The following is a 26,481-nucleotide window of genomic DNA, read 5'->3' on the forward strand; positions in this document are numbered from 1 at the left end:
GCAAAGGTACTTTCTGCCTGCTGCTACCTAGAGGAACACTCTTTACAACATTTTCTTTTCTATGCACTGAATCAACCAAACTGACAAAATCTAGTTACCCAACATTTGAAGCACTGCTATCAGAAATGAGAATATCACATTCTCTCAGTGACTGAAGTTGATCATGGTAGTGGGTCCACATGTGTTCACTGGGCTGTCTCAAGAACAAAGCTAAAGTCTGGGCATGGTGGTACACACTTTTAACCCCAGCACTTGGGAGGCAGAGGCAGGCAGATTGCTGTGAAATCGAGGCCACACTGAGATTACATAGTGAATTCCAGGACACCCTGGTCTAGAGGGAGACCCTACCACAAAAAAGAAACTGAAGAAAAAAAAAAGAAGAAAAAAAGAAAAAGAACAAAGCTAGACTGAGGAAAATCCCAACAGAGTTCTAATAAATAACCAGAAAAGGCCAAATACAGACACATGGTGGGTCAACTAAGAGGAATCTATTTCTTTACAGCTACACAAAGCAAGGCAGGGTAAAGGGAGAACCAAGACAGTTTATAATGGAAGCAATGGAGCAGATTATGAGAAGACCACAAGGCCCAGGGTTCTGCATGCTCCTGGAGGCCTATTTGCTGTGAATGAGTGAATGGAGCTGGAAGGAGAGTGAAGAGAGAAAAGCCCTTTAGCAGGCAGGATGGAAACACAGGAATTATGAATGTTATTGCAGTTGAAGTGCCTTTGTCTTACCCATCAAGATCTTGTTGAACCAGTCAATGGCAGCTCTGTCCTCTGGGTCATAGACTTCCCCCAGTGACTCAGAAACCCAGCTTTGCGACCTAGGAAAAGATTTGAAGTATATCTCTTCTGGAGACAGCAGCAGATGGTCTTGTCTGAATAACACTTAGGAGATCAGATGAGAGCACTATATTTCTTGGAATTTGTTGCTGACTTTGGGATGATATTTGACTTTTTCATGCCAGATTTTCCTGTGAAGTACCACTGAGGCTACAGAGCTGTTCTGATGTCCATCTTTACTGGCTTCCTTTGCAGGCAACTGGAACGGGCATGCAGTTAGGTTGGGAAGCCTGGTAGCACCTATACCAGCATTACCTGAATCAGTTCTCTTAGGCTGCTGTTCTGAGGTGGAGCTGTAGGAGCTGACAATGGCAATTCTTTCGCTGCTGAGTCTCTTAGAGTAGGGATGCGATTGCACAATGAGGCAGTTTGACGAGTTATTGCATCAAAAATATATTTAGAAGCCCAGGCTTGGAAGCATTTGAATAAAGCAGTTGTTCATCAGGCACTTACATGTAGATGAAGTACTTACATTGTCATCAGAATCACTTTTTGTGATGATAGACTCTTCACAGCAAGCCCTTCCCCACTGTCTGTCAGGGCAGACTCCCAGGATAAAAGGGCCTACCCTGCTGCACTAGACATCAAAGCCAGTGCAGGTCCACAAGATGGCTATAGTGCTGGTGAGGACAGGGTAAAGCCTCCTGATCCTGATGGGGCAGCTTGCTGGCCAGGTTCAGTGCTGTATCTGTCGTGTGAAACCTTGGAGCTGGAAAAACACAGCAGGCGTGGTAAAAGAACAGAGTGTTTAGGGCAAGCCCATTCAGAAAACTAACCACTGTGGACAGTTCTTTACTATCACTTTCTTTAAATTTACTCTACAGTTCAGAGAAGTTTCCTAAGTTGACAAAGAATCCCACACAAACACATAATGGTTTCTGTCACTTGTGATGCATGTTTGGAACAGTGACAGAATAAAGGCCACAAGTGAGTGGTGCAAGGTGGAAAGCCATGACCAAGGACCCTTCAGCATACTTTGCTGTTGGCTGAATTTGTTATCAGGAAGTTGGCCTGCTCACTTGGAAACTTATGGTTGGCCTCAGCTATGCACGGACAGAGATCCACATTCTTGGACTGCAAAACTCTCTCTGGAGGCAGAAAATTCTGAACCCGTATCTAAGCATTCAATGGGTGCTTTCCTTGTGCTACTGGAGCCAGCAGCTGCTCATAAGTAGAAATTGTCATTGTCATCAAGTTCCTGCCCTGGAGAAGAGGCTGTGAATGTGGGTGAAGCTGAAACAGGTTACCTGCATCTAGGTCAGGTGGGAGAAGGGAAGAGGTCGGAGGCTTGATTGGGTGTGGCCCCTATCTTTCCCTCTACCCACTCTTCCCAAAGATATTTCAAGCAGCAACTAAAAGATTGTACATCCATATGATATACACAAGGTTTCTATGATTCTAAGTTTGAGATTAAAAGACTTAAACAATATATATGACCTCTCCAATTTCATCAGTTTGCTGTAACTTATAACTCTTTTTAACATGAGACAAGAAACTTTAATGACAGTGATGAATTACTATAACAATATGAAAAATTACCATGGACATTTGCAACTTCTAAAAATGTATTTAAAATTTCATGAAATATTATTAAATACATAAATACTAAGTTAAATATTAGCTTGGGTAATGGAACAATTAAATATTATTTTTCATATGGACACATCCAAATTACAATCATGGCTTTGAATATTTACTACAACTATCATCATGAGTAATTACTTCTTTTTACTGTTTAAAAAATTGTTGTTACAGGCTTCGGAGAGGGCTTGGTTAAATTGCTTAAGTACCAAGCCAATGGTACCAGGTTTGATTCTCCAAGACCCATGTAAACACATGGACAATGTGGTGTATGTGTCCTGACATTTTTTTTGCAGTGTCTGGAGGCCCTGGCCAGCCTTCTCACTCTCTCTCTCTCTGACATGTTCACGCATACTTCCTCTCAAAATAAATAAAATATTTTTTGAGGGAAGAGGAGGAAGACTATGGGCATGCTTGGACCTCTTGGTCATGCAAATGGACTCCAGATGCATGCTCTATTTTGTACATCTGGCTTTACGTGTAGACTGAAAAACTGAACCTAGGCCAGCAAGCTTTGCAAGCAAGTTACTTTCTCCCTGAAGCCATTTTTGAAGCCTTTATGGGGCACTTTTTATACATGTATATAAGGTATTTTGATCCTAACCTTCCATTACCTTCTTTTGTGCTCTGTCATCCTCCTTCTGCTGAATTCCATCATGTGTCCAGCTAGTCCCTCTTCTACTTGGATGTAGTTTTTCACTTTCTCTACCATCCATGATGACATGTTGATGGATCCAATATTGCATGGGCCTTGTGCAAGAATTACAGTCTTCGTGGAGTAATAAATGTTACAGGCATTCCATGTCCTGGAGAACATGTTAAACTACTGCTCCCATCCTGTGATCCTTACATGCTTTCTACCTTCTCTTTCATAATAATTCCTGGACATTGGAGGGTGTGATATAGATATCTTTATGGTCACTATGCACCCAATCAGCACATATTCTCAGCACACTAATGAATTTTATGTCTCCCAGTACTTACTGCCACCTACAAAGGGAAATGTCACAGACCACAGGTAATAACAACACCTTTCTCTTACATAGTATAAAGCTTTTGAGGTTCATGTATGGTATAGAATATATCCACACTTCTTTTCATTTTTTCAGCTTAAACAATGGAAGTTTATTAACTCCTAATTCTGGTGAAGCCATTAAAAAGAGACAGGGAACATTTTTACTGAAGTCTCATTCATTGTGCTACAGATGGCCACATTTTCTCTGTATATTTATGGTATGGGGTGGTGTATGTTTGGTGTATGTGGCCTAGTCCCCCTTTCTTATTAGAAATACAAATGATTTAATTTAAACTTAAACTTCCTCAATTTAAATGGTATCTCCAAATACAGTTACATGCGAGATATTGAGGGTTAGGTCTTCAACATATAAACTGGGGGAGGAAACACTATCTCTTAATGCACCATTCATCCCTGTGATTCATGTTTTACAAACTTTAGTAGTTTGAATTTTTGACCCACAGTACACTCAGATTTTTTTTTTTTAATTAAAACTTGGCTCTCCAGACAGGTAGCTGTAGGTACCATTGGGGTGGGTTTGAATTTCAGCCTAATGGTGTACAGAATAGTCTGAGTTGTGCCTGAGTTCCCTGTAGTTTTGCTACCTAGCTGGGAATGCTTGCTTTGTGCTGGCTGCTGCTGGTGGTTCTCTCTCGCTCTGCTGGGTCTGTGAAAGGGAGCCAGCTTCTTCTACCATTATGGATCTGTAAGCCTGAAAGAAGTCCCATTCCTACCCTAAACTGTGCCTGATTTAGAAGTTTATCCCAGCAATGCAGAGCTGACTACAAAACACTCAGAATACATGTCTTCAATGTCATCAGCTCATAATACTCTCAACCAAGATTTCTAAACCTCATGTTACCAGCAGCAAAACATTTGTGCATGAAGTTGGGCATGGGGGAACATGACTTTAGTCCCAGAAGTCAGAAGGCAGAGTTAGGAGGAGTGCCATGAGTGTGAGGCCACCCTGAGGTTACATAGTGAATTTCAGGTCAGCTTGGGCTAAAGTGAGGCTGTACCTCAAAAAAAAAAAAAAAAAAGAAAAGAAAAGAAAAAATATATTTGTAGGTGAGACATAGTATGATTCGTCCTAAGGTTGACTTTCCCTCCCTGAATGATACTGTGAATCCAAATATGTTATCTGTTTACAAATACAGTGATTTGAGCAGCATAGGAATTGTGTTCATTAAAGCAGTTATGGAATGCAGAGAACAACCCAAGGTGTAATTTGTCAGATTTCATGCTCATTTGTTGAGACAGCATCTTTTTTTTTGCCTGATCGTCAGGTAGAAGAGGGGCTAGGGAGTTCACCATAATTAAGACACTGATGATTAACATACGATTACTTTGTCTTTTTCTCTTTCCTTCTTTTCTGACATTTTCAAGTCTTCTCTTTCTCTTACCCACCACCTCGTCCTCATCTTTTACTTCCTTCTTTTGTTTTCTCTAGGGCCTAAGACAGCCCTGAACTTGTAATGTAGCTGAGGAAGACCATGAACTCATGATTGTCCTGCTTCTAACTCCTGAGTGTTGGGATTACAGGAGTGAGCCCCCATACTCTGAAAAACATAGATTTGATTTTAGAAGTTTCAACCCAGTAATGCTGTGATGGGTATCTCAGTTGTTAATTTGACAGCATTTGAAATCACCCTGTTAACAAATGTCTTGGCATGTCTGCGAGGGATTTTCTAGGTTAGGAGAGTTGAGATAAGGAGACCCACCCTAAATGTGAGAGGGAAATTCAATGGGTTGGGGTTTTGGAATGAATAAAAACGAGAAAGAAATCTGAACATGAATTTTCATGTCAGATTCCTGATCGTGGACTCTGTGACCAGGGCTGCTTCATGCCCATTGTTGCAGACAGCTTGAGGTTCACTGAGATGAACTTCCAGACCAGACACAGTTATGAAGGAAGGGATATTTATTGAAGCCTACAGATCCACAGGAAGTTCCATAATGGTAGAAGTTTATACACTCTGGAAGGACCAGGCAGAGAGAGAGAGAGAGAGAGAGAGAGAGAGAGAGAGAAGAAAAGAAAAAAACAAAAGCCACACAGCACAGCACACTTCAAGAAACCTAGGTGGAACTAGGAACTTTGTATATCTTAAGATTGAAATTGTAAACCCACCACCACACCTTAGGGTTGGTCATTACTAGGATGTATCAATGCTTTTAAAGATGGGGCCTCAGTGAAGAATTAAGTCACTGGTGCTAGGGGTTGTTCTTGGGAATCTATAGCTTGTCCAGGCCTCTTCCTTGTTATATTTCTTCCTGCCTTCTGTCCCCCATGAGGTGAAGCAGTCTGCTCCATCACATGCTCCTCACCATAACATGATGCGTTTTACCACACAGCAAAGGAGCCTAGTGATAAATCCTTGGAATTATGAGCTAAACTAAATCCTGTCTCCATGAGATGGTTTATGTTGTTTGTTAACTGGACCTAGAATTGTCTGTGAGGGATTTATCTTGGTTAGATTAATTGAGGTAATAAAGTCCTTTTTAACTATAGGTGGCACTATTCCAATGGCTGGAGTCCTGGACTATATACAAAGAAAAGAAAGACCTGGCCGAGCACCAATATCAATAACTCACTGCTTCCTCACTGTATTGAATGTGACCAATTGCCTGTAGCTCCTACAGTCTTGTCTTCCCCTCTATGATACAAGAATGTAATCTGGAACTGTAAGCTGACATAAACTCTTCCTCCCCAAACTGTCAAGTGCTTTGAACTAGTAAGAAAAAGTGGACAAACATGCTCCATTAAGTTGTGTAGTGATATATTTTACCACATCAAACTGGCTAACATAGACATTGCCTCTGACAACACATCTGAACTCCTACAAAACCAGCTCTGTCATCTCCAGTAATCTTTAACTCCATCTTTTATTCCATTAACAGTAATCCCAGTCATGGACCTAAACTAGCTAGCTGGCTTACCTTCCAGAATGATCTTTATGATTGTCCAATTTAAACTAACCATATTAGTTTGGGTGCACCTTTAAGTTTATGTTGGACCCTTTCTGCAGGTATGCAGCCATGACTGAGCATGACCAGGCTTGGAAGAGGAGCTCACACAGGTGGAGTGGGCCTGAGCTCATGTGTGGGCAGGCGGGCTCAGTGGGCTTGAGCTAGTATGAGTGGACAGACAGAACAGGCCTGAGCACAAGCATGGGCAGGTGTAGCAAGCCTGAGCTCATGCGTGGGCTGGCGGCTGGAGCAGCCTGAGCTCAGGCATGTAGTGGGCAGATGGTTGAGTGGGACTGAGTTTGTGCAGGTGGGTGGATGGGTGGAGCAGGCCTGAGGTTGCACATGGGTGGAGCTCACCAGGCAATCACCCTTGAGCAGTGAGGCAAGTGGAACTATGCTGGCCTGGGTCTCCTTTCCTACAGGAAGTCCAGGAATATCCTGAGTGGGGACTGTGGCTAGGATGCTGCTTGGGGTTGGGGGTACTGGTGGTGTACCCAAGAGTGAGGAAATCAGATAATTCCCATGTTTTGCTCCTCATTACCCTCTCACTGGTGATCTATTAGATATTGCTCTCCCTTAAAAGACCCAGTGAACACATAATGCCTTGCCTTTCCTTCCTTGGGAGGTGCAGCATGGTTAGGCAGATGCCATCTTGACCCAAGTTGGACATTTTTGTCTGTTCTTTCTGAGCTGAGCCCGGGAGAACAGCCTGAGGAGTTGCTCATGCATCCATTAAAACTACCTCTTCCTTCTCTGTGGTCTCTCTCTGTGGTCCTGTCCTGAGGATTTAAGAAACATTGTTAATCTTTTATCATCTTCAGCTTTTCACTTGCTGTTAGGATGAATTGGCCACCTCCAGTATACTTACATACTATACTAGAAGCCATAGGCACTGTTTATTTGCAGTGAGCAACACCAGCTTGTGATGCTACCACACTTTATCTAGTAGAGATGCACATCTGACTTGTTGCAGGGATGTCCATAAGTCCATTCCTGAATACTTGTCTAGGAATAAGATTCTTGGTTTTATTAAAAGTATATGTTTATAAGTACAGAGAATTGTCTTAGCATTAGGAAATGTTTTAATTGAGAATTTTAGTAACTGAACACACTGCTCTTGAGTGCACCTGCTGGTTCATGTCTGGACAGTACCCCAAAGTATTCCTTTCCACCCTGTGGTTATTATTTCTGTACAATTTTCCACAGTGTTTCCTAAACATTGGAGACATGCTAGATATTTCTCCTTTAGTATTGAATGTTCCACAGCCTCTTGTTTTCAACTTTGATGAGTTTTAAGTCTCTTTAGTGTCTATCACCATCTCCATAGAGGAGCTTTACTGGCTATCATGAGATTAGCACTTATATTTTGTCTGCTATGTCTTGAAATGCAAAGTACATTTTAATGTGTATTTCTACTCCCAATAAATAGAGTTCTCATTGGTCTCCATTATCTCTAGTAATTGGTATTTTTCAGTTAAAACTGATTCAGGGCTGGAGAGATTGCTTAGTGGTTAAGGCACTTGCCTGTGAAACCTAAGGAACCATGTTCAACTCTGCAGATCCCACATAAGCCAGATATAACAAGGCGAGGCAAGTGCAAGGTCACAAATGGCTACTAGGTAGTAAAAGCATCTGGAGTTCAATTTCAGTGGTTGAAGCCCTGGTGCATCAACACTTTCTCCCTCCCTCCTTCTCTCTCTCCCTCTCTCTCTCTCAAAAATAAATAAGTAAATAAAACTGATTCAGAGGCTAGAGATATTGCTCAGGAGTTAAAGGCTTTTAATTGAAAAGCCTGAGTATTTGGGTGGTACATGCGTCTGGAGATGGTTTTCAGTGGCAGGAGGAACTAGCATTCTCATTCTCACTATCTCTCTCTCTCTCTCATATAAATAAATAAGTAAATATACCTGATCGAGCCTAAAATTTACAATGGCATCTCCCTGTCATTTTTATTGTTCACTAGTGATTAATTAGTCTGACATTCTTTGCATGTGTTTATTTGACAAACTTACACTCTATGATTATAGAGGCTGAGGAACCAAATCCACTTTCTGTAGTTTTGCAGTCAGGTTTGCAATTGTTCATAGAAATCACCCAACTAAGAGCAGATTTTGGGGAAAGGTGGGTCTAGTTTGCTTATAGGCTTGCGGGGAAGTTCCATGATGGCAAGGAGGATGATGGCATGAGCAGAGGTTGGACATCACCTCCTGGCCAACATCAGGTGGGCAACAGGAGCAGGAGAGTCTGAGAAACACTGACAAGGGAAAACTGGCTGCAATACCCATAAGCCCATCCCCAACAATACAGTGCCACCAAGAGACGTTAATTCTCTAATCTCTACTACTTGGGAACCTATTATTCTTAACATCTAAGTTTTGGGGGGGACACCTAAATCAAGCCAGCATATTCTTTCCCTGGGCCCCACAAGCTGATAACCATACATGATATAAAACACAATGAATTTATTGAAGTTTAAAAAGCCTCATAATTTTTATCACTCCTGAGGATATTCAAACATTTCCGTAGTCCAAGATCTGTTAAGTGAGTCATAATACCACCACCACCACCAACAACAAAAATTCAGCTTTCCTTACAGGGCATCTTGTGGTCCCAGCATCTCTACTGGGTCTCCAGTGCAACCCATGGTTCATCCTCATGGCTCCATAGGGTCTCCATGCAGGCATCTAGCAATATTCCTTCACACGGCCCACTACTGTTTCAAAAACATAAGACCATGTTGCAAATTAAATAACCCTCTCTTCCCTGCATTTCCTAAACTCCATAATACCAGGTAGGGTGCCAATTTGTCAAGCCAGGGGGAAATAAAACAGATTTTGAAGACCAGAACATTCCTTGAGCACTTAGGACCCTTCAAAAGAGTCTACCTTCCTCCTCTTGTCCCAGTGCAGGTCAGGTGACCATATCTCAAACATTATAATCTCATATAACTGAGCTGAACGGGAAGAGGTTTCAGCTCAAAGGTTTAATTTCTGTGCCATATCCCTCTGCTCACACCAGTCCATTTCTACATATACAAAGCAACCCTGCACAACTTCTCAGGACACAGGCATAACAGCAAGCCTCTCACACAAACTGCTTCTATCTCAGTTTAAGCAAAGCTCTTTCTCACCCTTATGAGCCAAACCTTACAGCCCATAGTTATTACTACATTAAGGCTTCAACTTTAACCAGAATAGTCCATCAAGTTGTACTTACATCACTGTAAGTCATGTCTTAGACCAAGGTTTCAAATTATTCCACATTCCTCTTGAAAATAGCTCCAAAGGACCAAAGCCACACAGTCAGGTATGTAGCAGCAAAGCCACTCTCAGTACCAACATTACTGTTGCAGTCAGGTACACTTTACTGGCCGAAATCACTCAACCAAGAGCAGCTTTTTGGAAAAAAAGAGATTATTTTGGCTTACAGGTAGGCTCAAGGGGGACGCTCCATGGTTGCAGGGAAATGATGGCATGAGCAGAGGTTGGACAACAACTCCTGGCCAACATCGGGAGGACAACAGGAACGGAAGAGTGAGCCAAACACTGGAAAGGGGACACCCCAATAATACACTGCCTTCAAGAGGCATTAATTCTCAGATATCCATCATCTGGGAAGCTAGCATTCTGAACACCTAAGTTTATGGGGGCACCTGAATCAAACCATCACACTGAGCATAATGGGGCCCTCGGAAAATTAGATTTATAATTCTGTAAGTCCACAAATGCTGCTTCCTTGGAGCTCTTTATGGCCCTTACAGGCAGCTCTACTCAGAAGTCTCCTTTCCTATGGAACTGTTTACTGGTTCTGTAATCTTGTGGAGTTACCCTTGTATGTCTTTTAAACATATATGTGTAGTGTTTGATGACAAACTGGCCTGTTGCTTGTGTGGCAGGATGCAACCTGGGCTGTGCTTTCCCACCAGGGAATTGGGTAGGGAAAGGAGAGTGGAACACTTGGCCATGTCATGAAATTTAGAAGTCTCCTGACATTCCTGTACGAATCATTCTCTGAAAGGCAGGGTTGCTGTCATAGTGCCTAAGCACTGGTTTGGGGAAATCACTGACAGTCAGATCCTGAACTCCATACTTCCCAGGAAGAGAGAACATGTTAGGATTCAATCTACTAGGCATTTTAGGGCACATGGAACTTTCCTCATACTTTTTTATGTCATATTTCAATTTATTTATTTTTTATGTATTTTTACTAATTAGTTTTGTACTCAGTGAATATTATCAAGTTGGTCCCATTGTTAGCCTCCTCCATGTCCTACCTCCTCTCCCTGGCCCCTCCTTGTTGAGGTGTAATGGTCATGCATTGTGGAGTTAGCCCACAGTTACGGGTAGGAGGAAATGTCTTTGTGTATCATGACCCAATGTGTGGCTCTGACATTCTTTCCACCCCATCATCTGCAAAATTTCCCTGAGTCATGTTGGGTCCATTTTGTGTCTGCTTCAGTGATGTGGTGTTGGAAGCTTCTGTGTCCCTGGCTCTCTGATTTGGTAGGAGTTGATTGTTCTCCGTGTCAATCTCCTTCACCCTTGTGTTGGTACCAAGTTCACCAGGAAAACAGCACCCTTTCTTGTTTTGCCAATTGTTCTTACTTTCAGCTGGGGCCCTTTTGAGGTATGATGGAGTGGTTCTCTCCTTAGGATCTTTGTCTACCTGAAAAAGAGAAGCAGATTCTCCAATGGAGAGTAAAGTTAGCACCAGATAAATGGGATAACACTTATCTTTTTATAGAGAATGTAATAGGTGTAGGCCCTCTTGTAGCCCACGATTGGTGGGATGATGATGATAATGGAGAACAGGCTCATGTTTGTCTATGGTTCTGACTTGTTTCCCAGCTCCAGCTATGGGTCCCGTTCCACTGAGAAGATCAGGTAGCCAAAGCAAGAGCAGTTGGTTTCCCACCATGGCTGTGCGACACTATTGTACTTGTGTGAGCATCACAAGTTTCCTCAGACTTCTTAACCAATGGCTGACTGTATGAACAGGGTCTAGCCCTGCTATGTGAACATTTGTGTCAATGGATATTAGTCTGGTTGCATGCTGTAAGAAAAACAAATGGAAGAGAATAAACCAGTATCACCCTCAGAGAAATGAGGCCACAGGGAAGGGAGGTGCACAGACATTGTAACAAGTTTCAGTCACATTTACCTGGCCTTGCTGTTCCATCCTTGGGGGTTCTCTGGGAAACTTCTGGTGGGAAGCATTCCTCTGTTACTCTTCTTGCCTGAGGAATGAGCAATGAAGTATGTACACATCATGATTGTGGATAAAATGGTGGGATGTTTTCTGCCTCCAAGTTCCTTCAGTGTTTGTTGTGAAAGAGGTGTGAAAGCTCTTGCTGCCTTCCTTCATGTCAGATCCTTTTCCTAAATGGAAGCTTATCTTATTGTTTTCACAGTTCATATCCTCTTTTAAAATATTTTTTGTTCATTTTTATTTACTTATTTGAGAGTGACAGAGAGAGAGAGGGAGAGAGAGACAGATAGGGAATGGGCGCGCCAGGGCTTCCAGCCACTGCAAACGAACTCCAGACGCATGCGCCCCCTGGTGCATCTGGCTAACGTGGGTCCTGGGGAACCGAGCCTCGAACCGGGGTCCTTAGGCTTCACAGGCAAGCGCTTAACCACTAAGCCATCTCTCCAGCCCTCCTATCCTCTTCATAACACTTTTTCTGCTTGTCATTTTCCTGTTTCTATAAATAACCTTGCCACTCACAGTCCTGACTGGATAGATCCTAACTGAACTGCCCTCTGTCTGGGCCCTGGACAATTTCAGAACCCTGTTAAGGTATATGTGGTTTCCTCATCACGCCTGGTGATTACTATGCACAGTAGCAGACATGGAGAGAAGCCTTCTTGCCATTTCTCATGCATCATGTCTGGCACCACCTTCCCGTCACTCACCTCTGTGTCTGTTTCTTTTGTCTATCAGCCTGGCATATAACTCCTGATGTCTGGAGCCTCTACATATCCTCAGAGTCTTGATTTTCCTTGTCTTTCTTTGAGCTAAGAGACTGTGGGGCCATGCCACCCTCCAAACACTTTATGGGACTATGTCCTGCTACTGGCAGTGTTGCTCTACAGCCTGCCCTTCACCTGTACATAGGATGTTCATTACCAGTGCATCCAAAAGAATACCAAAAACTTGGGCTGGAGAGATGGCTTATCGGTTGAGCGCTTGCCTGTGAAGCCTAAGGACCCCAGTAGGAGGCTCACTTCCCCAGGACCCACGTTAGCCAGATGCACAAGGGGCTGCATGTGTCTGGAGTTAATTTGCAGTGGTTAGGTTATTGATTTGGGATCTTTCATGTTTTTTTTTTTGTGTGTGTGTGAAGGCATTGAGTGCTATTAATTTTCCCCAGAGGTCGGCCTTCATTGTGTCCCATACGTTTTGGTATGATGTGTTCTCATTGTCTTTCAATTCCAGAAATTTTGCAATTTCATTTTTTATTTCCTCTACTATCCATTTATTGTTTAAAAGTGCGCTGTTAATTTCCTCGTGCCACTGGGATCTTGGTGGGTCTTCTGTTGTTGATATCTAGTGATATAGCATTGTGATCTGATATCATGCAGGGAATTATGTCAATCTTCCTAAATATGTGGAGGCAGGCTTTGTGACCCAGAATATGGTCTGTTTTAGAGAATGTTCCATGGGCTGCTGAGAAGAATGTGTTGTCTGTGGATTTGGAATGGAATGTTCTGTAGATGTCTGTTAGGTCAAAGTGATCTATGGTTTTGTTGAGCTCTCATACTTCCCTGTTCAGTTTCTGTTTGGATGATCTGTCTATTATTGATAAGGGTGTATTGAAGTACCTAGCTATGATGGTGTTGGTGGTTATTTCTGTTTTATTGTCAAGTAGGTTTTGTTTTATGAACCTTGGTGCCCCTGTGTTTTGCATGCAAATTTATGATTATAATATCCTCCTGATTGATCATTCCCTTGATAAGTAGGAAATGGCCTTCTTTGTCTTTTTTATTATTTTTTGTTTGAAGTCTATTTTATGCAATATTAATATAGCTATGCCTGCTTGTTTATCATTCCCATTTCCTTGGAATATTGTTTTCCACCCTTTCATCCTGAGGATGTGTCTGTCTTCAGGTGTGAGTTGAGTTTTTGAAGGCAACAAATTGAATTTTTTGATCTATGCTGTTAGCTTGTGTCTCTTGTTGGGTGAATTAAGGCCATTAATATTTAGGGTAATGACTGTGAGATTTGATTTGATCCCTGCCATATTGTGATGGTAGATGTGTGTTGGTGTTTTCATGGGCTTTGATGTTTTTTGTGCCTACTCTGAGTTGGTTATTGTGATCTCTTTCTTGTAGGCATTTGAGTTTGGTTATTTGTTTCTTCTCTGTGGAGAATTTCTTGAAATACTCTCTTAGTTTTGGTTTTGTGTTCATATAATTGTAAAGCTGAGTTTTGTCATGAAAAGTTTTTCTTTCACCATTTATTAGGAGGGATACCTTTGCCAGGTAGAGTTATTTGGGTTGGAAGCCATAGGTTCTTACTCTTTGAAGTGTTTCATTAGAGGCCCTTCTAGCTTTCAGGGTTTCCATTGAGAAGTCTGAAGCAATTCTGATGGGGTTACCTTTGCAATTGGTGTGCTATTGTTCTGTAGGTGCTTTTAGGATTTTCTCTTTGGTGTCAATGTTTAGAATCTCAATGATAATATGTCTTGGGGAGTTTGTCCGTTGGCCCAGTCTGTTTGCAGTCCTGTTGGCTTCTTGTATTTTGATGGGCCTTTCTTTTAAGAGACTGGGGAAGTTTTCTTCAATTATTTTCTTAAATAAGATCTCCATGCCTTTGGTCTGAAATTCTTCTCCTTCTGGTATTCCAATGATTCTGATATTAGGATGTTTATGTGTATCCCACACTTCCCTCATGTTCTGTTCACAGGAACTTTTGAACTTACTGAAGTCTTTGAACTCTTGAACTGTTTCTTCCATCTTGTCTTCCAGATCAGAGTTTCTATCCTCCACTTCGCTGACTCTATTCTTGAGAGCTTCTGGAGAGTTTTGGATTTGTTCAATTAAGTTTACATTTTCTACTACCTTTCTATGTACAATTTCCATCCCTCTGTCAAGGTCCCTTTTCACCTCATTTTCTGATTTTCTTGATGATTCTTGGAATTCATCCTTGCATTTCTTTATGTCTTCATTTAGCATGGCCAGCTGATTTTTAAGGTCTTATTTTTTTTCACTCTCCCTCACAACTCTTAACTCTCTTTGAACACCTTCCAATTTCTTATCTATTAGTTCTTGTTCAGTGATGGCAGCACCAGCATGTTTATCAGTCCTTTGTTGCTTTCCTGCTAGTTCTACCAGTAGGTTGGTCAGGGTTGCATTGTTCATAGCTTCAATTTGATGTTCTGTTCCTAATTACTCTTCTATGTTTTGGTTAGATATATTCATTGTAGGACTGGGTGATGTAACTGGATTTTCTTGCATTTGATTTTTCATGTTATTTCTTTTGCACTGTGGTTTGCCCATGACAGCGTATTGCCATGTAGGTGGTTGGGTCAGCCTGGGCTCAAGCACAATGGGAATCTGAGGCAGCCTGAGGCATTTGCCGAGCAGCCTGGGTTTAGCTCTCACATACCGAAGCCGCCTATCTACTGCCTTGCAGGGTCACCAAATTTGCCTGAATTCTCAAGTGGTAATGCACCAAAGCTGCCTGCTTTCAAGATAGAAGGGACACTGAGGTACCAAGCACTGAAGCAGCCCAAACTCTGACTGGGAACACTGGGACCTGGAAGCAGTCTGCGCTCCCCTGCCACAGGACAGTGGCAGATGGCTGGTGTGGCAGACAGGTAGGGGATAACACCTGAGCTTGTGCAAGCAAGAGACACAGTCTGAGCTTGTGTAGCAATTCCATGTTCCCCCCCCATGCCCCCCCCCACTGATAATCTATTGGAGATTGCTCTCCCATAAAGGACCCAGTGCACCCTTAATATCTTGCCTTTCTTTCCCCAGGATTTGCAGTGCAGCTATGAGGTTGCCATCCTGGCCAGAAGTTGCCATTTGAGTCTAGATTTGTTCTCTCATCCCCTCCCTGGCCCTCCCCTCACTCCCCATGCTCCCTATATTCTAGTCCTCAGGATGCTTCCTAGGTATGTCGGCAACTTGGATAGATTCAGGTCAGGTGCTGTAGATGACTGAGATTATGCAGTGGTTATCTTTCTATGATTAGGTAAGTTCACTGGGAATGATCTGTTCCAGGTTCAACCATTTTTCCTTAAATTTTATTGTGTCCTTCGTTCTTCCTTCTGTGTCGAATTCCTTGTGTAGATATGTCACATCTTAGTTATCCACTCTTCAGGTGGTGGACATCTGGATTGATTCCAGATCTTAGCTGTTACAAATTGGGCTGCTATAAACATGGTTGAGCAAATCTCCCTGAACTGACGTTTAAAGGTTTTAGTGTATGTGCCCCATAAGGGAATAACTGGGTCTGTTAGTAACTCTATAGTCAGCTTTCTTAGGAGTCTACATATTTCTTTCCATCTTACATTTTCACCAATAGTGGATGAGGGTTCCTAATTCTCCACATCCTCTCCAGCATTTATTTTCATTTGATATCTTGATGTTTGCTATACCGTACTTGGGTAAGGTAGAATCTCATAGTTGTTTTAATTTTCATTTCCCTGATGATTAGGGGTGATGAACATTTTCTTAAGTGTGTGTTTGCCATTTGAATTTTTTCCTATGTGAACTGCCTGTCCAGCTCTTTGTCCCATTTTGCGAATGGGTTGTTTGACTTGTTATTATTAGGTTTTTTGAGTTCTTTGTAGATTCTAGAGAATATTCCTCTGTCGTTGGATAATCAGCAAATGTTTTCTCCCATTCTGTGGGTAATCTATTGGCTTTACTTATTATGTGTCTGTCTGTAAAGAAACTCTTCAACTTCATGTGATGCCATTGGTTGAGTGGCTGTTTAAGATCATGAGCTACTAAAGTTTTGTACAGGAAGTCTTTTTCCATTCCTATATCATGGCAAATTCCCCCTATATTTTCTTCCAGCAGTAGCTGAGTTTCTGGTCTTATATAGAGGTCTTTGCTCCATTTGGATTTGAGTGTTGCACATGGTGAGATGTGTGGATCAAGTTTCAACTTCCTGCATATGGTTATCCTGTTTGTCCAGCACCATTTGTTGAAGATGCTGTCTTTTTTTCAGCCTATATTATTAGGTCTTTTGTGAAATATCAAGTAGCTGTAGTTGCTTGACCCAAAGTCTGGGTCCTCAATTTTATCCCTTTGGTCTATAATCCTGTTTTGATGCCACTATTATGCTGTTTTTATTTCTATGGCTTTGTAATATTTATTTAGATCAGGTATGGTGATGCCTGCAGAGGTATTTCTTTTGCTGAGGATATGCTTCGATATTCAAGGCCTTCTGCCTATTCATACGAAATTTGAGATCTTTTTTTCTAACTCTGTGAAGAACTTTGGTGGGATATTAATTGGGATTGCATTAAATCTGTATATTGCCTTTGGTAGGATTGCCATCTTCACAATGTTAATTCTGCCTATCCAGGAGCGTGGGAGGTCTTTCCATTTTCTCCACTCCTCCTCAATTTCTTTTTTGAGTGTTTTATGTTACCATTGTATAGATTTTTTACTTCTTTGGTTAATGTTATTCCAAAGTATTTTTTTGTTGTTGCTATTGAAAATGGGACCATGTCCCTTATTTCTTTCTCTATATCATTGTCATTTGCATATAGAAAGGCTACTGATTTTTATACATTGATTTTGTATCCTGCTACTTTGCTATATGAATTAATCACCTTCAGGAGTTTTGGGATGGAGTCTCTTGGGTCTCTTACATATACAATCATGTCATCAGCAAATAGAGATAAATTAACTCCTTCCTTTCCAAATGGTATCCCTTTTATTTCTTTTTCCTGTCTTATTGTTTGAGCTAGGACTTCCAGTGCTATATTGAAGAGCAGAGGTGAGAGTGGACACCCCTGTCTTGTTTTTGATCTCAATGGGAATTCCTCCAGTCTCTCTCCATTGAGTATTATTTGGGCCTTTAGAACTTTGTATATTGCCTGTATTATGTTAAAATGTGAACCAACCATGCCAATTCTGTCCAATATTTTGATCAAGTGATGTATTTTGTCAAAGGCCTTTTCTGCATCTATTGGAATGATTGTGTGGCTTTTGTGTTTTACCTTATTTGTTGTATTATATTGACAGATTTCCATGTTTTGAACCTCCCCCGTGTTCCTGGGATGAATCCCACTTGATCAAGGTGGATATTCCTTTTGCAGTGTTGTTAGATTCGGTTTGCGAGGATTTTGTTCAGGATCTTTGCATCTAGGTTCATCAGGGAAATAGGACAGTAGTTTTCTTGTGGGATCTCTACCTGGTTTTGGAATTGGGGTGATAGTAATTTCATAGAAGGAATTGGGAAGCTTTCCCTGTTCTCCAATTGTATGGCACTGTTTGAGAAAGTTTGGTTTGAGTTCTTCCATGAAGGATTGATTGAATTCAGCTGAGAAGTGATCTCGTCTTGGACTCTTCTTTTGGGGGAGGTTTTTTGATTAATTTTCAATCTCGGTGAGTGTGATAGGTTTCTTTAGGAGATTAATCTGCTCTGAGTTTAGCTGAAGCACCAAGCACCAAAGCAGTCTAAACTCGCCTTCTGGGACACTGGGCCACAGAAGTAGTTTTATATTATGCATGCAACAGGACACTGGCAGGTGGCCAGTGTGGCCAACAGGCTGGGGAATGCACCTGAGCTGGTGCAGGCGGACAGGCAGAGTAAGCCTTAGCTCACTTGGTCCAGTGGAATGGGCCTGAGCTTGCACATGGATGGGTGGTAGCTGGAGCAGTAAGTGAGCAAAAGGGCAGAGGAGGCTAAGTTTGCACAAGTGGGTATCAAAGGTATGCATGTGGCAGGCAAATGGACCAATGGAGCCCGAACTGCAGAGAGCCAGCAGGCAGAGCCTGCCCATGGGCGGGGGTAGCAGGGTGATTACCCCTGTGCAGTGAGAAAAGTGGAACTATGTTGGCCTAGGTACCCTTTCCTATAGTAAGTGCAGGACTATCCTGAAGCTGGTGCTGTGGGTATGGTATATGCTTGGGGGATACGGGGACTGGTGGGCTACCCGTGAGCGAGGGAATCAGTGATTCCCTCTCCCCCCCCCGTGCCCTCCTTCTGTTGATCTACTAGAGATTGCTCTCCCCTAAAAGACCCAATGAACACTTAATGCCTTGCCTTTCTTTCCTGGGGATGTGAGGCAGTTTGGCATTTGCCATCTTGGCCGGAAGTGACCTTAATCTTGTATTTTGAAACATAATTAAAAGAAGAAAAAGTCAAGCCTTTCTTAAGACAAATCCTACCCAAAGGTAGGATTCCTTGACAATTATTTCTGCAAATAATAATAACAATAACACTGCCGGGCATGGTGGCACACGCCTTTAATCCTAGCACTCAGGAGGCAGAGGTAGGTGGATCGCCATGAGTTCAAGGCCACCCTGAGACTACATAGTGAATTCCAGGTCAGCTTTGACTAGAGCAAGACCCTACCTCCAAAAAAAATTCCCAAACGCCAATAACAATAACAAATGGTAAACGTCATGTCTGTCAGCCCTATACTTTGTCCAAAATACTGCCCATCTCCAGAATGCTGCATGCACTAGATGTCCAGAACATGGAAGTTCACAGCAATAAAGTCACAAAGCATGTTGGAGCCAGAGTCTACATAGAATTTCAAATGAAGTACATACCATTAGTGTGCTAATCTTGGAACAAGATTTATGCCCACCTTAAGAATAACTTCTGATGCTCACAACACAGCACTGGGAAATCTCTGAGCTGATGTGGTGAGAAATATGAGAAAGAGGCTACACAGTGAAGTCCCGAGAATGACCCTACCACTGATATGAATATCATAAGCATAGCACTGTGAGGGCACAGATGTGCTCTTCTTTCAGGGGTGGACAATGAAGGAAAGAAGCACAGCCAGGATTCTGGTGGAGTGTGTTAGGGCCTGTACATCTGATAAGATGGCTTAGCAGTTAAAGTGCTTATCTGCAAAGCCAAAGGACCCAGGTATGACTTCTCAGAACCCATGTTAGCCAGATGCACAACATGGTGCATGCATCTGGACTTCCTTTGCAGGGACTGGAGAAAAAATAAATGTATACATACTTACATGCATATATATATATATATATATATATATATATATATATATATATATATATGTATTTCTGTCTGTCTCTCTCTGCCCATTTCTCTCAAATACATATAAAATATTTTTAAATAGTCCCTCCATTGGCACATGTATAGAAGATTTGTGTCCTTATGTGAAAATCCCCTTAGGAAGGAAGCATGCCACACACATCTCATCAGAAAAATGCATCATGCTGCTAGGGAGAATGGTCAGTGAGTAAACTACATGATGACATTTGTTCAGCCTCCCTATATCCACAGAATAATACTTTGATATGGTGGTGTGTGCCTGTAAACACAGAACTGGAGAGGCATAGGCTCACAGATTGTGAGGGATTGCTGACTTGCTAGGCAAGCCATTATGGTGAGATCCAAGGTCAGTGATAGACAATATGTCAAAAAAGAAAGAAAGAAAGAAAGAAAGAAAGAAAGAAAGAAAGAAAGAAAGAAAGAAAGGAATGGAAAAAGGAAGAGAGAAGAGGGAAGTGTAAAAGGAATAAAGAAGGAAGAAAGAGCCTTATATATTGATTATTAATTAAGTGGTTCAAGAATATTCTCTTTTCAGATGGCAGTTACCAGTGCAGAGATTCAAAACTCATCCAAGTGCTGAGAAACACTGACAGTGGAGGGTGTGGGACTTTGCGAAACATCTCTATCACAACCACCAAGGCTTAGTGTCCATTGCAGTAGAGGTGACAGGAAGAATAAAATAGTCAGATGAAAGGGAATAGTACCTTGCACTACTGTTTTCCAGACAGAATGTGGCCATGGAATTCATGACCTCACAGGGGCTAATGCTACCTACACAAAACCTGAATATTATGAAAGAAAAAAAATGATGACATTACCACATAACTGAGACTAGTTGGAGAGGAAAAACATATTCAGTGAATGGATATTAGGGAGATAAAGGAGGGTGATGGGAAAGAATTATGATTATGGTAGATTGACGATGCAATGTTTTAAAAGGTTGGAGAGATGGCTTAGTAGTTAAAGCATTTGCCTGCAAAGCCAAAGGACAAAGGTTCAACTCCCCATCACCCACATAAGCCATATGAACAAGGGTACACATATCTGGAATTCATTTGCAGTGTTTCAGGCCCTGGTGTGCTCTACCTGCCTTTCTCCTTCTCTCACCCTCTCAAATAAAAATAAAAGCAGTATCAACTAAATGAAACAAAGAGGGAATAAACAGAATGATGAAAAGGGAAGGAGGGTAAAAAGGGAAAGGTCGAAGAGAGAGAGAGAACAATTGAGTACTGAAACCTAAGTTGGGCTGCAGGCCTGATAGAAACCTTGTAAATGCATAAGGCTGCCTTGGACAGTGGCAAATACCACAAGTTCAATGGAGCAGAAGCAGTTCCCAGAGCTCTGACAGCCTCACAGTTTCTTCCACATGCTGTAGGCTACTTCATGGTCTACATGAGCCATGGCAGGCCCTTGAAAAAATGTTGGAAGCATCCACCAGCATACTGGAGCAAGAGACCCTGTCCTTCCAGCTGAGCTAATTTTCTCTTGCCATTCACCAAAATGGCTGACCGCTCCCAGATTTCAAAGGTATCAATTCCTCCCTGCATCCCCAACACTGGGCAACCTCCAGAGAAGACTCAGGCTGTCCATACTGTGGCACCTGTGCAGGAGAGTAGGAAGTATGGCCCGTTCTCCCACAGCCTCCCCTTCTCTTGCATCAAAGCAGATGAGCTCATCTGAGGGACAGCTCTTATCAGTCACCAGCAGTTTCCTGTTGGGAACTGAAGGAGCTGCAGAAGGAAGACAGGCTACTTGGGCTCTGCTTACTGTGGCACAGGCAGGTTTCTATTGAGTGATAGCAGCAGCCTTTAAATCAGGTCATCCATGGCCTTGTTCTAGGGTCCCAGGCACATGTTCAGCTCTGCCACTGCATGTAGACCTCTTTCCCAGCCTTACCACTGCCGCCCTTTGCACCACCCTTTTTTTTTTGTACTGCATTTTTAAACATTTATTAATTTTTTTACTAATTAGTTTTGTATTCAGTGAATACAGTCAAGTTGGTATCATTGTAAGGCTCATCCATGTACTACTTCCTCCCCCTACCCCTCCTTGTTGAGGTATATGGGTCATGCATTCTGGAGTTAGCCCACAGTTATGGGTAGGAGAAATGTCTGTGCATATCATGACCCAAGATGTGGCTCTGACATTCTTTCTGCTCCCTCTTCTGCAAAATTTCCCTGAGCCGTGTTGGGTTCATTTTTGGTCTGCTTCAATGATGAGATGATGGGGGCCTCTGCATCTCTGGATATCTGATATGGTAGGAGTTGATCTCTGTGTCAATCTCTTTCACCCTTGTGCTGATACCCATTTCACAAAGAGAACAGACCCTTGCTTGTTTCAGCTGGGGACCTTTTGAGGTATGATGGGCTGGTTCTTTCCTTAGGATCTGCATCTACCTGAAAAAGAGAAGCAGATTCTCCCACCGAGAGTAAAATTAGCACCAGACAAATGGGACAATGCTATTTAAAAGAGCTAAGTTGAAAAGTTTAGTATAGAATCTAGGGGTTAACAGAATTTAATTTCGGATTCTTATAGGTATAATTTCTTATGATGAAAATTTTGAGATCTAATTTTTGTACTGTGTACCAAATTATATGGTCCATACTTGTTCTTGTAAAGCAGATAATACATTGTCCGAATATATGAATGGCATTTGACCCTGATTTTTGCATGGATATTTTTGGGCTCTGAAAGGCCCAGGCATGAGGCCTAGTGGAACTTCCTGTGGGTAGCTAAAGTTTGGCGACCTGTCTCTGGCCAGCTAGGACTCAGAGAGACACCTAATGGCTTCTGGCCTATCACTTCCATGTGTTAATTGTAATTACCATTTCAATAGTTAAAGTTTACTCTTGGCCCTTACCTCTTCCCCATCCTAAAATCCCCATCTTTGTCCCCAACATGATATAGGCAACTGCTCAGAGTAATAAAGTGAGTTATTTCTGTGATTTCCTGCATGGAAAAGACTCCCGACTCAGTGTGGTTTTTCTCCAGTGGCCAGGAGAAGTTTCTGAGTCGTCCGACACTCATCATCCTTCTTAACCCCTAAGGAGGAACCAGCAGGCCTGGTCCTTCACTCAGCACTACCTACCTGCCCGGGAAGGAGCCCTGCATCTGGCACCTAACGTGTGGCTCTGGGACCCCGACAGACTAGTACACCCCGTGAGAGGCAGTCCTTGAGGAGGTAATCAGTGTGTGTGGGTGAGCGTACCCTCATGAGTTATGAGGTAGTCTTTATATTTAGTGCACTAAACTTTGCTTCTATAACCTGTATTTTCTTGCCAACATCTCTTTGTTCCCTTTCTCTTTCCCTTCACATTTGGTTCATCAGTGGCTTTTGTATTTCTGAATGGGGCCTAGCAAGCTACATCTGTGGCTTTTAGATTTCTAAAGGCTTGTGCTTCTCTCTCTCTGCTTGGGCCTGTGAAGGCAGGCCAGCTTTTTCTGACATTATGGAACTTCCCCTGGATCTGTAAGCTTCAAAAATATTCCTTCCTCCATAACTGCACCTGGTCTAGAAGTTTATCTCAGCAAACCTAAAGCTGTCTGATGAGCTAAGATGAAACTGACCATGTGGATGTTAATCTTTTGGAACCTTTGCTTTAAAGAAATGGGCCTAAAAGGTTCCAGTTAAGATGGCGATGTAGGTACCACACCAAACCAGGCTAGGGGGTAAAAAAGACCAAAAATCTCAACAAAATACACATTTTTACTAAAAAGTGAGGTGTATAGTAAATTGAAGCAGCAGCAGAGAAGTAGAAGAGATCCAGAGCCTGCACAGGCCAGCAAAAGCAGCCCCAGCAGTTCTGCTGACTGTGGCGGTGGAGGCACAACAGAAAGCCGCCAGGCTCAGCTGGAGCCACAGGAAAAGCCAGGTACAGGGAGCTTCCACTCACACCGGAGCTCTCTGCAACTCAAGAAACATGAAGGGAGAGCGGCAGTGAGCAACAGAGGAGCAGAGAACAAGGTAGAAGAACACATGGAACAGCGAAAGAACCAGAGCAGTTGCGGCTCCACCCCTCCTCCACCACCTGAGCCAAGCTCCAGAAAACAGAGCAGCGGTCCCGGGACCCAGCCACACCAACTTGAGCCAACAGTGGGACCCAAGCAGGAGCAGAGTCTGGCAGCAACATCAGTGGCTCCGGCACCAGTAACAGCAGCCCCAGCAGCAGCAGATCCAGTAGCGGCAGCAACAGCAGACCCAGCAGCAGCAGACCCAGAAGCGGCAGCAGCAGACCCAGCAGCAGCAGCTTCAGTGGCAGCAGCGGTGGTGGACCCACCGGTAGCAGCTTCAGCAGCAGTGGTGGCTCCAGCAGTGGCAGCTAAAGCAGCAGTAGCAGAGGCAGCAGCATCGGTGGACCCAGCAGCAGCAGCTTCAGCAGCAGCAGTGACAGACCCAGCAGTGGCAGCTATAGCAGCAATGGTGACAGATCCAGCCGCAGCAGCTTTAGCAGCAGCAGTTCCAGCAGCAGAGGTGCTGATCTGCAGGGCAACACTTGCCAGGCACGGTTTGCCCCACAAGAAAAGGCAGTGCCCAGCTCCAGAAATCAGAACAACAGACCGACTACACAGGCAGAAATTTGACTGAGACAAAAATCATCTAAGGTAACTGGGATTGCACCAGGGAAGGGTCCCACTTGGTCGCAAGCTGACTGGAATCCCTCAACAGACCAGAAATCTTAACCCCTTTGTTGATAAGGATCTGGTCATTATAACTACTCTTGCATACATACTTGGGGCTGTTTTTGATTGAATGTGTACAGTGTTTAGTTAACTTTTAGAATCTACCTGTATTTTATTACACTCAGCCTACTTGAATACTCCCATAGCAGGGAAACTCAACCCCTAGGAACACCTTTGTAGATACTCTGAGAGCCTTAAGAGCCCCACCTAACACCTTAAGCTCCTACCCTGAAGACATATAACAACAGATCAATTGATAGAGCTAAGAATACCCAGCTAGCTAGAAAATCCAAGCATTAACTTAATCCAAGATGCAAAAATATATACATTATAACACAAGAAACACTAAAAAGCAAGACAATATTAATCCACCTAAAAGTATCAATGCATCAGAAATGACCTCCAGTGAGAACGAGTTATGAAATGCCTGAGAAAGATTTCAAAAGAATGATTGTAAATATGTTCAAAGAGGTCAAAGAACAAATCAAAGGAATCAAAGAAAAAAATCAAAGAATAAATCAAAGGAATCAAAGAAGATGCAGAACACCAAATTAATGAAATAAAGAAGGAAATACAAGACATAAGTAAGAAAATAGAAATAATAAAGAAAAACCAGTCAGAATTACTAGCAATGAAGAACACAGTTAATGAAATAAAAAACTCTGTAGAAAATCTCACCAGTAGAATGGATGAAGAAGAGGACAGAATATCTAAGCTAGAAGACCAGGTGGCAGATCTAACACAGGCCAACAAAGAGAAAGACAAGCTTATAGAAAAGTATGAGTGGGAATTTCAAGATATTCAGGACACTATGAAAAGATCAAATATAAGAATTTAGGGCATAGTAGAAGGAGAAGAATTCCACTCCAACGGCATAGTAGGCGTCTTCAACAAAATCATAGAAGAAAACTTCCCCCAAATTGGGAAAGAGGTGCCAATGCAGATAGAGGAATCCTTTAGAACCCCAGCCAGACAAAACCTGGAAAGAACCTCTCCTCACCATAGTATAATCAAACTTCCAAACGCACAAACCAAAGAAAAAATATTGAATGCAGTTAGAGAGAAAAATCAAGTTACCTACAAAGGCAAGCACATCAGGATTGCAGCAGATTATTCAACAGATTATTCAACAAGTCCCAAAAGGCCTTGGACTGATATATTCCAAGTTCTGAAAGATAACAACTGTCAACCAAGGTTACTTTATCCTGCAAAGCTATCCATTCAAATAGATGGAGAAATAAGGACATTTCATGACAAAAGCAGGTTAAAGAAGTATTTGAAGAACCAGCTCTACAGAAAATACTTGATAGAATCCTCCATGCTGAAGAAAAGGAAAAGCATACATATAAGGAACCTAGAAAAAACAAGCAATACTCAAATATTAGTTAACACAAGAGAGCACAGGTAGAACTGGAACCACAAAAAAAAAAAAAAGGCAAACCTAAATACACACTTTTCAAAAATATCTCTTAATATCAATGGCCTCAATGCCATTGATTTGGTTTGGGGCTGGAGAGATGGCTTAGCGGTTAAGCACTTGCCTGTGAAGCCTAAGGACCCCGGTTCAAGGCTCGGTTCCCCAGGTCCCACGTTAGCCAGATGCACAAGGGGGCGCACACGTCTGGGGTTCATTTGCAGAGGCTAGAAGCCCTGGCATGCCCATTCTCTCTCTCTCCCTCTATCTGTCTTTCTCTCTGTGTCTATTGCTCTCAAATAAATAAATAAAAAATTTTTTTAAAAAAAGAAAAGACATAGGTTTGTAGACTGGGTTAAAAACAGGATCGTACAATTTGTTGTCTCCAAGAAACTTGCCTTTCTACAAAGAAGTAAATAGCTTTGACTCACCAATAAAAACATATGGACTAATACACTGGATGAAAAAATAGTATCAAATTGCCTAGTTTCTAAGAAACACCTCTACATAGCAAAGGTGTCCCAAATCTGATAGTCAAATGATCAAAAGCAACACAGCAAGGAATAGAAACCATAAAGAAGCAGATACACCTATTCTTGTATCTGATAGAACAGACTTCAAAGCAGAGCTAATGAAAAGAAAGAGGTAAGCACTTAGTGGTAAAGGGAGTGATCCATCAAGAGGACAAAACTATTGTTATTATCAGTGCACAAATTATCATGGCCCATGGTTTCAGCAAACCAACACAAAATATCAT

At 42.3% G+C, this 26,481-nt stretch overlaps 1 pseudogene; it reads right to left on the reverse strand.

Annotated features, from left to right (window-relative positions):
- LOC123457280 overlaps positions 1–3,140 on the reverse strand; it is a 47,715-nt pseudogene extending 44,575 nt beyond the window's left edge.
- Positions 3,141–26,481: the final 23,341 nt, after the last annotated feature.

Source organism: Jaculus jaculus, unplaced genomic scaffold (assembly GCF_020740685.1).
Source record: "Jaculus jaculus isolate mJacJac1 unplaced genomic scaffold, mJacJac1.mat.Y.cur mat_scaffold_34_1_3701052_arrow_ctg1, whole genome shotgun sequence".
NCBI lineage: Eukaryota > Metazoa > Chordata > Mammalia > Rodentia > Dipodidae > Jaculus > Jaculus jaculus.